Source organism: Odocoileus virginianus, chromosome 4 (assembly GCF_023699985.2).
Source record: "Odocoileus virginianus isolate 20LAN1187 ecotype Illinois chromosome 4, Ovbor_1.2, whole genome shotgun sequence".
Taxonomy (NCBI): domain Eukaryota; kingdom Metazoa; phylum Chordata; class Mammalia; order Artiodactyla; family Cervidae; genus Odocoileus; species Odocoileus virginianus.
In genome coordinates this window covers 66,212,346-66,222,597 of record NC_069677.1, presented here as the reverse complement: position 1 = coordinate 66,222,597, position 10,252 = coordinate 66,212,346, and the positions used below count along the sequence as shown (strand labels likewise).

The window sequence follows — 10,252 nt, the reverse complement described above, 5'->3', positions numbered from 1 at the left end:
GTATGGGTTAGTCATCCCACTTTAAATCTTGGTTGGATGTTTACCTTATTATTTGACATACACTTATCATGGGTCATTTAAATTTTCATCTTTGTGTGTACTTCATCTTTTCCCAAGTTTTTACAATGAGTGGGTACTTTTATACCAGGGAAACCCATGGTAAATGGAACTTTAAAAAAAGTATCAGTAATCTAGATATTGTGGTGGGCACAAAAGAAATGTTTTGCATGGATGTGTAATTCTGTCTTAAGGCAGGTTGTGGGCTGCACAGACCTTTGGAACTTAGAACCTGATGACAATCAACCACCTCACCTGGGTGCCTAGGGGCCTCCCTGGTATCATTCTAACCTCATAACCCTGTCCTAGACTTCTTGTTTTCCCCTAGTCAATCCTTTCAGGCTAGGGGCAGTAGCCCACTGTTTCTCTAAGTCTACAGAGCAGGACAAAGGAGGTTGTACAAATATTTGCTCAGCTTTTTTATGCTCAATGGATTGAAACTGAATTGAAGATGGGCACCTGCTCCCAGCTGCTCCAAGCGGGGGCTGCTTGCACAGAATGACAGTAAGTACTGCCTGGCAGAATATTCATGACTTGGCTGAGTCTGGCACTATTTTTATCAGATGGGAGGGTTCAACTTCCAATGAATTTTGAGTTTCCCTGGGGCCGAAATGTCTATGTGGGAAGGACAAAGTCTGGGAATAGAAGGGGAAACCAAGGTTACGAGCAAATGGTCACTTGTGCTTTTTCCTTTCTCCTCTGTTTTACAGTCATTGATGGGCATGGTTTGCCCCCATCACATGAATAATGATGATGAAAGATTATTCTTTTTCAGGGACCAATGTGCCAGGTGCTGTGCTGTGGGCTTGTGCTACTCAGAACTCTTTCAGTTGCATGTTATGGAAAAACCAATACTAGCTTGCTTGGGGGAGAAGCCGAGATTCATTGGACATGTACTTGAAAAATCCAGGTCCTGGTTTTAGGCATGACAGGAGGATGCCTCTCGACTGTTTTCCTCTGGGCGGTCAGCATTGGCACAGCCACCCCAGATGCTGGCCAGGAGGCCACTAGCTGCTTCAGGCCACATCTTACCTCCTCACCAACCACAGAGGAAAGAGACTGAATGGCAGTAATGGTTCTGAGATGCTTCCTCACATATAGTTCCCCTGTAGGAATTTTTTTTCCTCCTTGTAGCCCCTTCCTCCTTTAAATTTCAGCCAGTGAGTGTTACTACGCCAGGGGCCAGGATGGGTGGGTACTACTCAGAACCCAAAGTCCACAGGGAGGAGGGAGAGGACACCTCCTCCAAGAAAAAAAGGGAATTGAAGCCATCAGAGCATCGGGGAAGCGAGGAAAGAGACAGAGGGAGAATCTAGGGAGAATATGATGCCTGGTTCCCGGAGAGGCCTGAGACCACCTCTGTACCAAGTCTTGACTTAGGGAGGGCGTATGGTAAAAAGACAGGAAGCTGTAAGCAGAGGGTCTTGTTTCCCTCTCCCTTTTTGGAACTCTGCCCGTTTGGAACCCTTTTCTGTTTGGAAAATGCCCTGGGCCAACGCAGGCGGCTTGCAGCCAGGTAAACTGTAGTGAGGTGTGTTTTGTGGGGAAATGGTTAGCAGTGCTGCCCCTGGGTCCCCTTCAGTCCTGTTGTGACAGAGAAGGCATGCAGGAGCAGGCACTTGTTAGGGCTGAGCAGGTAGCAGGGACAGACAGAACCACCATGGGGTCACAGTGGCTGGGAGGACAGGATGGACAGGTGACCCAACCAGAGTCAGGCCCAAGGCTCGCAGGAATGGTGGGCAAGGAGAAGCAGTTTTTCTGCTGGCCTTGCGGCTGTGAGGTTGTGAGCCTGGATCTGTTGGGGTCTTGCAGAGAGCCTGAGAGTACAGCTCACATGGAAGGAAGCAAAGCTGGGAGGTGGAGTGTCCCTGAAGGCTTTAGTTTCTGGAGCTAAATCCAGGCCTGAAGCAGATGTGCCCTGAGCTTTTAATTTACATAAGTCAATCAATTCCTTCTTGTTTAAGTGTGAATTGGGCTGTCTGTCATTTAGAGCATCAGTCCTTAGCAGCCTTTTTTTTTTTTTTTTTTTTTAAATTTTTATTAGTTGGAGGCTAATTACTTTACATCATTACAGTAGTTTTTGTTATACATTGATATGAATTAGCCCTGGATTTACATGTATTCCCCATCCCAGTCCCCCCTCCCACCTCCCTCTCCACCCGATCCCTCTGGGTCTTCCCAGTGCACCAGGCCCGAGCACTTGTCTCATGTACCCAACCTGAGCTGGTTATCCGTTTCACCCTAGATAATATACATGTTTCAATGCTGTTCTCCTGAAACATCCCACCCTCTCCTTCTCCCAGAGTCCACAAGTCTGTTCCATACATCTGAGTCTCTTTTTCTGTTTTGCATATAGGGTTATCGTTACCATCTTTCTAAAGTCCATATATATGTGTTAGTATATTGTAATGGTCTTTATCTTTCTGGCTTACTTCGCTCTGTATAATGGGCTCCAGTTTCATCCATCTCATTAGAACTGATTCCAATGAATTCTTTTTAATGGCTGAGTAGTATTCCATGGTGTATATGTACCACAGCTTCCTCATCCATTCGTCTGCTGATGGGCATCTGGGTTGCTTCCATGTCCTGGCTATTATAAACAGCTTAGCAGCCTTTTTAAAGATTAATTCATTTGGCTGTCCCAGGTCTTAGTTGCTGCATCCAGGGTCTTTGATCCTTGGTTGTGGCATGTGGGATCTAGTTCCCTGACCAGGGAATAAAACCCAGGCCCCCTGCATTGGGAGGTCAGAGTTTGAGCCATTGGACCACCAGGGAAGTCCCCCTAGCAACCTTTTTGGCACCAGGAACTAGTTTTGTGAAAGACAAGTTTTCCACAGAGTGGGGAGACGGGAAGGTTAGGATGGTTAAAGTGCATTACATTTATTGTGTGCTTTATTTCTATTTATTACATTGTGATAATTTTCCTATGAGAATCTAATGCTGCAGGTGATCTGACAGGAGGCAGAGTTCAGGTAGTAATGTGAGCAATGCGGAGTGGCTGGTAAATACAGATGAAGCTTTGCTCATTTGCAGTGCTTCTCACCTCCTGCTGTGCTGCCCAGTTCCTACTCAGGTTTGGGGACCCCTAATTTAGAGCAAAAAGTGCCTTACCTTGTGCAAGGAAGAGGGAGGCAGCACCAGGGAAGGGGTAGAGCCTGGACTTAGTGAGAGGATAGTCAGTGGGATTGTGAAGGAAAGGAGGAGAGGTGTTGGGTGGGTAGGGTGGCCTGAGAGCCAGGTGGGAGAATCTGGGTGATGCTAAAGGGGACAGTGAAACGATTTTGTCCTGGGAGGTGCAGTTCATGCCTGGGCAGCGTTGTGTCAGAGGTCGGGGCAGGAAGGAGCTGAGCACAGCCTGGCATCCCAGGAATAGGAAGAGAAAGGCAGGTTATCAGGGTTTACAAGCTAAGGCTCCCTGGACCTTGAGCCTTCAGCTGAGAAAGGCAGAGCAGGAGACTGTGAACGTGATGAGAACATTGAGTAGATACTCTTGGGAGATGGCAAGAGATAGAATTTGGTGCTGGCAGTGCTGAACTGAGATGGAAAGTTCTGAGAAGAAAGCCAGAGAGTCAGTAGAAATGTGGGTTACATCTCTGTGCTGAGTGTGGATTTGGGAGCCACCAGTACAGGAATGAGAGAAGAGGCCATGTGAGAAACGCCTCCAGAAAGCGCACTCAGAAGGTCAACAGTAAATACTTAGGAGCCCATTTTGCTCAAGACCAATTGCTCTAAGGTACCTAGGGGTCACTGTAGTCCTGGAACTGATACCAAAGGCCTCTCTGACAGTCACAGTTGGTCAGATTATCTTGCGCAGAGAAATCAAGTAGTAATCCCCACCAGCTAGAGCCCAACATTTGAGAGAAATGACCTCTCCACCCCCGCCCCCATAAAGTATCAAACTAAGTTCAACTGCAAGCCTCAAGTGTGTCTAACAGAGAGTTACTGAAATCAGTCAAGTGCTCGATGGCTTCCCGGGAGCTCAGAGAAGGGGTGGGGATGGAGGCTGCCAGGATGGTGATTCCGCAGGGCACCTAGAGGCCACCCCGAGGGAGCAGCCTGGAGGTCTAGCGTTGACACACACGGCCGGATGTGGTTGGGGCCGGAAGGGAACATGGAGTAGGCTGGGGGCGGCGGGGAGGGCAGTGTGGGGAAGGCAAGGTGGCCAGAATCGTGACAGTTTGGGTCTATGAGGCTGCAGTCACCCAGTAACGGTGGGTCCCCCAAAACGGGTGACCAGCTCAGCACCGGACCCCGGGTAGCGCCGGGTCAGGCCCACGGCCCACGGGCACCCCACACTAGGGCCCCGGGCCCGGGCCGTGTGTGCGCACCCGACCTAGGCGTGCGTCCACTCCTGATCCCGAGTCCGGCGTAGTTAGGCGCGCAGAGGCCCTGCGCTCAGGTGGCCGCGGTCCCCGCGCACTCAGCGTGCCCGTGACCGCGACTTTCGCCCGCGAGATCTCCGATGGTTGCCCCGTCCCTGGGGCCTGTGTTTGGCCTCCTCCAGTCAGTGTCCTCTCCGCCGCTCCCTTCTGGCTTGCCGGGCCGCACCGCAACACCGCCTCCTGGGCGGAGCTCGAGGGCGCCCAGCGCGGGGAGGGCCGGGTCCGGCCCCGAGCGCCGCGAGGTCAGTAGGGGGCGCTGCGAGATGTCTCGCTGCCCGAAGTCGGTGCGCGCCGCCCTCGCCTCCCCCTGCGCCGGGCCGAGCAGGCGGCAAGCGCGGAACCGGGCGCGCTGCGGCGGAGCCGGGCCGGGCCGGGACCATGGGCGGTGAGCGCGGCGAGGGCCGCGGTCGAGGCGGTTGCCTTTGAGGCTGAGCGGAGCCTCCCACCGAGGCTCGAGGTGGGCGGGTGTCCCTGGGGTTCGGGCTTGGACACCGAGGGGGTCTTCCGGACGCGCCAAGGCCGGGACGACCAGGCAGAGACTCCGGTGGGAGAGGGGTGCGGGGGCGGGGGAGGTCAGAGGCGCGCTTGAGAGTACCCGGTCTGAACCCGGCTACCAAGCTCTCTCTTCCATCCCCGCCTCTTCCCCAAACCCCGGCCCCGAACTCGCTCCTGCTCCCTAAGCCGCCCCCCCCCCCCGCCCCCGCGCCTGGATCCCAGTCCCCGCCTTCTGATCCGCCGCCCCCTCTCCTAGCCCCAGCGCCCCTAACCCTGCCTAGGCTCCCGCCGCCCTTTTCCCAAGTCCTTGCCCCGCACCCCCCGGCGCGTGCCTCCTCTAAACCCCGCCGCCTCCCGCTTCTCCAGCTCCGCACCTCGTCTGCCTCGGTGCGCGCGGTCCCGCCCCTCCGGCCCGCGCCGGCCCGGCCCCCGCACTCCTGCTGCCTGATTGCAGCCGGAACTGGAGCTCCTCTGCAAGATTCCCCTTCCCCGGCCGCCGCGAGCCCGCGGGTCTCCAGGTAAGCAGGCGGCAGCAAGTTCTCGGCGGCCTTCCTCGGCGGTGGGGCCGGCTGCTCCGGCCGCTACCTGCGCGCGGCGCTCCCGGGGCCCCGCGGAGGGGTAGCTCCGCGCGCGGGTGGACGTTCCGGGATGCTCAGATCAGGACTGCGGGGTTTCCACCCCCCGCTGTTGCTCTTGCTCGCGAACTTGTCTAGGTTAAAGCAGCCGGCTTTGTCATACACGCGAAATTGGATGTGCTTCGAGCTGGCTGCGTTCTTGGCGGCTGCAGCGGTCTTTCGAATTCTACCTGTGAGTGGGTGTTTGAAGGTTTAGCGGTGCAGGAGGCGTTGGAGCCATATTTTACCCGCTTCGGCGGGGCGTCTCGTGGGGGGGCAGGGGGAGGACATTCCCGCCCGGGTGGCTGGCGCCTTCGTGGGAAGACAGGGTGCTTTGTAAGCATTCGAAAAGTAAAATCACGAGAGTTGTGGGATCAGATCGCGTGAGAATGGGGAAGCGTGGGGTGGGCGACTAAGGGAGCCTCAAGAAGGCTTCACAAGTTGGGGACATTTGTTACTATTTGCAGAAGGCCCGCGGATGAACCCTAGCGTGGAACACGCTGTGCTCGGCCAGCCTCACAAACGTGAGGTGACTGCGGACCCGGCTCGGCGACAATTCCTTCTTGGAGGTGTTGGTACGCTGTTCGGACATCTCTGGGAAGAGGGTTTAAAAAAACAGGTGGTTTGAAAAACCTCGAGTTTCCTAGAGAGAGGTGGAAATGTAGGGTGATAGTCAGAAAACCAGTGCATGAATCCGCCCCATCCATTCTCCTGGCTTTCATTAAATTTTGGATTGAATGAATTGCCTATTTTAGAGAGGGCTTCTCTGGTGGCTCAGTGGTAGAGAATCCGCCTGCCAATGCAGGAGACAGGAGTTCATTTCCTGTCTGGAGAGGGAAATGGCAACCCACTCCAGTATTCTTGCCTGGGAAATCCCATGGACAGAGGAGCCTGGCGGGCTACAGTCCATGGGGTCGCAAAAGAGCAGGACACGACGAAACAACGACTGTGTTTTAGAAAGGATATGTAGGAGGCGTGTCTGGTTTACAGGTTAGCTTCTGGCCAGCCCCCCATCACTGATACCTGGGAGACTACTTTCGGGCACCAGGGACTAGGTGGGCCACCCGGCCTTGGCAGCACCGCACTTAGAGCATTTGTGGAACTGAGGTATCTGCAACTCTTTTTTCCCAGTGATTGGTTTGAAGAGTATTTAGCTCAGTAGTTTTCACCGTTGAATAGTGAATTAGTAAGTAATTAGCCCCCGGTCACACTGGGGCTCATAGGGTCCCTCTGAGTGCCCACAAATTCCTGTGGGTGTTTCCTCGGCCCTCCCTAGGCTGCTGTGTGATGAGTTACTGAATGCCAGATGCCCCACTGCCCATGAGGGTGAAACCATCTTTGAGCCCCCAGCACCCAGGCTTCCACTCTCTAAATGACAGGTGCTCAGTGTTTGTTTAGTAAACAAGTGGGTGTCCCTCCTGAATCCAGGCTATCAGAGCCCATAACCCATGTTTCCCATTGTGCTGCACTGTTTCCAAAATGTTATCCTTCATCAAATTTTAAAGACGTATCTAGTGGAGACATTCATTTCTGTGTGTATTGAGGGCAGAGAGCATAATTTATGGGTCCAACTTTGACAACTGGGTCTCTAACTCAGGGGGCAGTCCAGAATTTCCAGGAAGAAAATAAGTTGTCTTCATGCCACGATTGGAGTGAGAAGGTGAAGACCACCGTGGGGAGCTAAGGCTCTCTGGTGAGGGGTGAGTCTTCGACGGCTTGACCTCTAGGGCATGGCCGCAGCCCCGTTCAGGGTCCCTCATCCCTGTTCATAATGAAGGGGAAGCCACTTGTGGAGTCCCGCTAGCTGCTTCAGATCACAGCATCTTCACTCCAGTGGGGGCTGTCCACCCTGGGGAGAGCTAAGAACACCCCTTCTTGCACTCTTCTGGCAATCTGACTTGCTGACCTGTTGAGGAGAGAGAGGCTGGTGTTTGGGGAAGGTGTTTCTGACTGTTGGGGGTGGCCATGACCCCCTGGCAGGTGGATCAAAGTCCAGCTCTGCCGCCTCTATCAAAGGCCAGCCCTGGAGAGAATGGCCAGAGGCAGCAGGGGTGGGAGCAGTCTGTGTCCCCTTTTTTCAGGAATCTGGGAAGGATTGGAATTTGGAATGTCACTTTGAAGTGGGAACCTGCACTACTTGTAGGTTCAAAACTGTTGTGGGCTTATCTTCCTCACCCAGACTGTCTCTGCCTCCAGGTCTGGCTCATACCCAGGATTCCTGCAGCTGTTTTCTGGAAGAGGCTTAATTATTGCCTGAGGTCTGTAAGTGAGAGAGAGAAAGGGAGGGAGGAAGAGAGTAAGCTTGCTATCTGGAGGAAGTAGGAAAAGGGATGACAGAATAACCAAGGTGCTGAAAACTCCCAGGGGTAGGCTTTAGCCCTGGGACGAAGTTCTTGGTTGGTGGATGATGTGTCATGGGCCCACATCTGGGGGAGGAGTTACCATTAGGAGCAAATTCGCTGAGATAGGGAAAATGACATCACAGTTACCTGAAATAAGGTGTGTCGGGCCCACTGTTCTGCTTCTAGAAGGCCGTGAAAGCTAGGTGAGAGCTGGATCCAGGGAGGTGGGAGATCACGGAGCCATCTGAAGTGGTGAATGAGGGATGTGCCCCTTTGGAAAAGGTGGCTTGAGCAACAATATTGCTCTGGGGTCCAGCCTTGGGGAGCCAGCTCACAGCTGGGATGCTGAGGGGCGTGGCCAAAAGAGAGACAGCTGGGAGGATCTGAACCTGTCCTTGGGGCTTCCCAGGTGGCTCAGCAGTAAAGAATCCACCTGCAGTGCAGGTGGCACTGGAGACATGGGTTCGATCCCTGGGTGGGGAAGATCCCCTGGAGGAGGAAATGGCAACCCTTTCCAGTATTTTAGCTTGAGAATCCCTTGGACAGAGGAGCAACTTAAATATCTAGTGGTAGCAACTTAAGAACTTGAAAATTATGTGTTTGCATAGTCACTCCCCCAACTTATGCATTCATGTTTTTGTATTATGAGGCATCCTTTTGTCATCTGCTTACCACTCTCTCTGCCTCTGTGTATAACCAACTTCCAGAGCGAGCCACAATCAATAGCATAGAAACGATAGCTTTAAAGAACAGATTAAGATGAAAATCATTGCACCTGGTTCTCATACTTCCTCCCCCTCCTCTCCTCTCCACTCCTGTCTGTGGTTAGCATCATCATTTACACCCAGTTTACAAATAGTTTGAATACTATTTGTCCTACCCCTCAATTACATGGAGATATGTGTCTTTCCAGCTGACAGAAACCACAGCTTACTTTCCTAGACCCACCTAATTCTTGGATCCAACACCAAACTCCAGGCCTTCAGAGACAGAGCAGTATCATTTTGAGCTTTTTAATTATAAAGTAAAATGAAGCTCTTGCTTGCTAATTGTGTCAGCTGTTAATATAGAAGAATCTGAAGTTAGAGTAAGATATTTACTGCCTCATTAACTCTTTGTGCTTCTAAGATGAAAGATTAAGGTAAAATTATTAAAGTTATAGTAGAAATGTCTGAAAGCTCAGAAGTGATAATGGAAGGACCCAGGCTTACAGAAGTAAATTAAGCTTTAACCGTTGTTACTGAAATGTGAAGAGATATAAATAGGACCTTCCGTAGAAGTATATACAACATAGAATTTAGACAAGTATAGATTGATAGGTATAGAAATTTTTATCTGTCCCTTTACTGAAATATATTAATCATTATGATCATATGTTTTGTTTATGTAGTAACTTACCATTTAAATAGGGAGTTGTGTCCATGATCTCATTCAATCCTTCTATCAGGTCTGGGATCTTCTTAGGGATGGGGACATTGGACCACAGGGTGTTTAAAAGGCTTCCCCTAGAATTCAGGTCTCTTGAGTGGAGAAATACTATGTACCTAGATCTTCCTGCTACAGCGCTTGATAACTCAATGTGGTTACTTAGTTATATAAAAATTACAGGTGGTCTGCTTAGCGGTAAAAGTAGGTACTGCTTTTCTCTAAAATGTTCTGTAAGTCAACCAACATTGACTTAGCATCATCAGAAACCATCTGGAAGGAATTTTCAGGGTGTGTGGGTGTCAGAGATTCTCTGGTGACTTCCTGATACTAACATTCCTGTGGGTGTGTACTTAGCACAGTGCAGTGGGTCAGAGTGTAGGCCCTGCAGCCAGCCTGGCTTTAAGTCCTGGATCTGTCGTTATTAGGTTTGTGCCCTTGAACAAGTTACCCAGCCTCTCTATGCCTCTGTTTTCTCTTTTGTAAAACCAAGGTGGTGATAATAATACCCACTTCATGATATTACTGTGAAGCTGAGATGAGACATTGCATGACAAGGACTTAGAATGCATAGTACATGCTTAAATGTTAGCTATGGTTTTTCTTGGTCTTCATTTTTTTAACCATTGATTCCTTAATGCTCTTGCTGTTTAGTCACTTAGTCGTGTCCGATTCTTTGTGACCCCATGGACTATCAGACTCCTGTCCATGGGATTTCCTAGGCAAGAATATTGGAGTGGGTTGCAAAACATTTTTCATACCAACCAACTGCACTGAGATGATGGAAGTAGGATGATAAGACACACATAGCCTCCTGCCCATAGAATGGAGGACATCATACACAAGTTCACAGTGAAGGACAGGAATAACAGCAGAGGCATTTCTCGGGCACTCACCTGACTCCAGGCCACTTTTTATGGCCTCAGGAGGCCAGAGT

General features: G+C 51.4%; 1 protein-coding gene across 5 annotated transcripts in view; it reads left to right on the top strand.

The window, feature by feature from the left end:
• The first annotated feature begins 332 nt into the window (after nucleotides 1-332).
• The window catches only part of PXYLP1 (2-phosphoxylose phosphatase 1), a 79,698-nt gene continuing 69,778 nt past the window's right edge, over nucleotides 333-10,252 (top strand). The window contains exons 1-3 of one of the 5 annotated variants that reach the window (XM_070466671.1): nucleotides 4,713-4,896; nucleotides 5,301-5,452; nucleotides 6,016-6,123. The gene's annotated coding sequence lies outside the window, so the exon portion shown is untranslated. Of the gene's footprint in view, nucleotides 562-4,712; nucleotides 4,897-4,937; nucleotides 5,453-6,015; nucleotides 6,124-10,252 lie in introns of those variants that run through there. The other 4 variants (XM_070466669.1, XM_070466670.1, XM_020879305.2 and 1 more) reach the window with 4 other exon arrangements.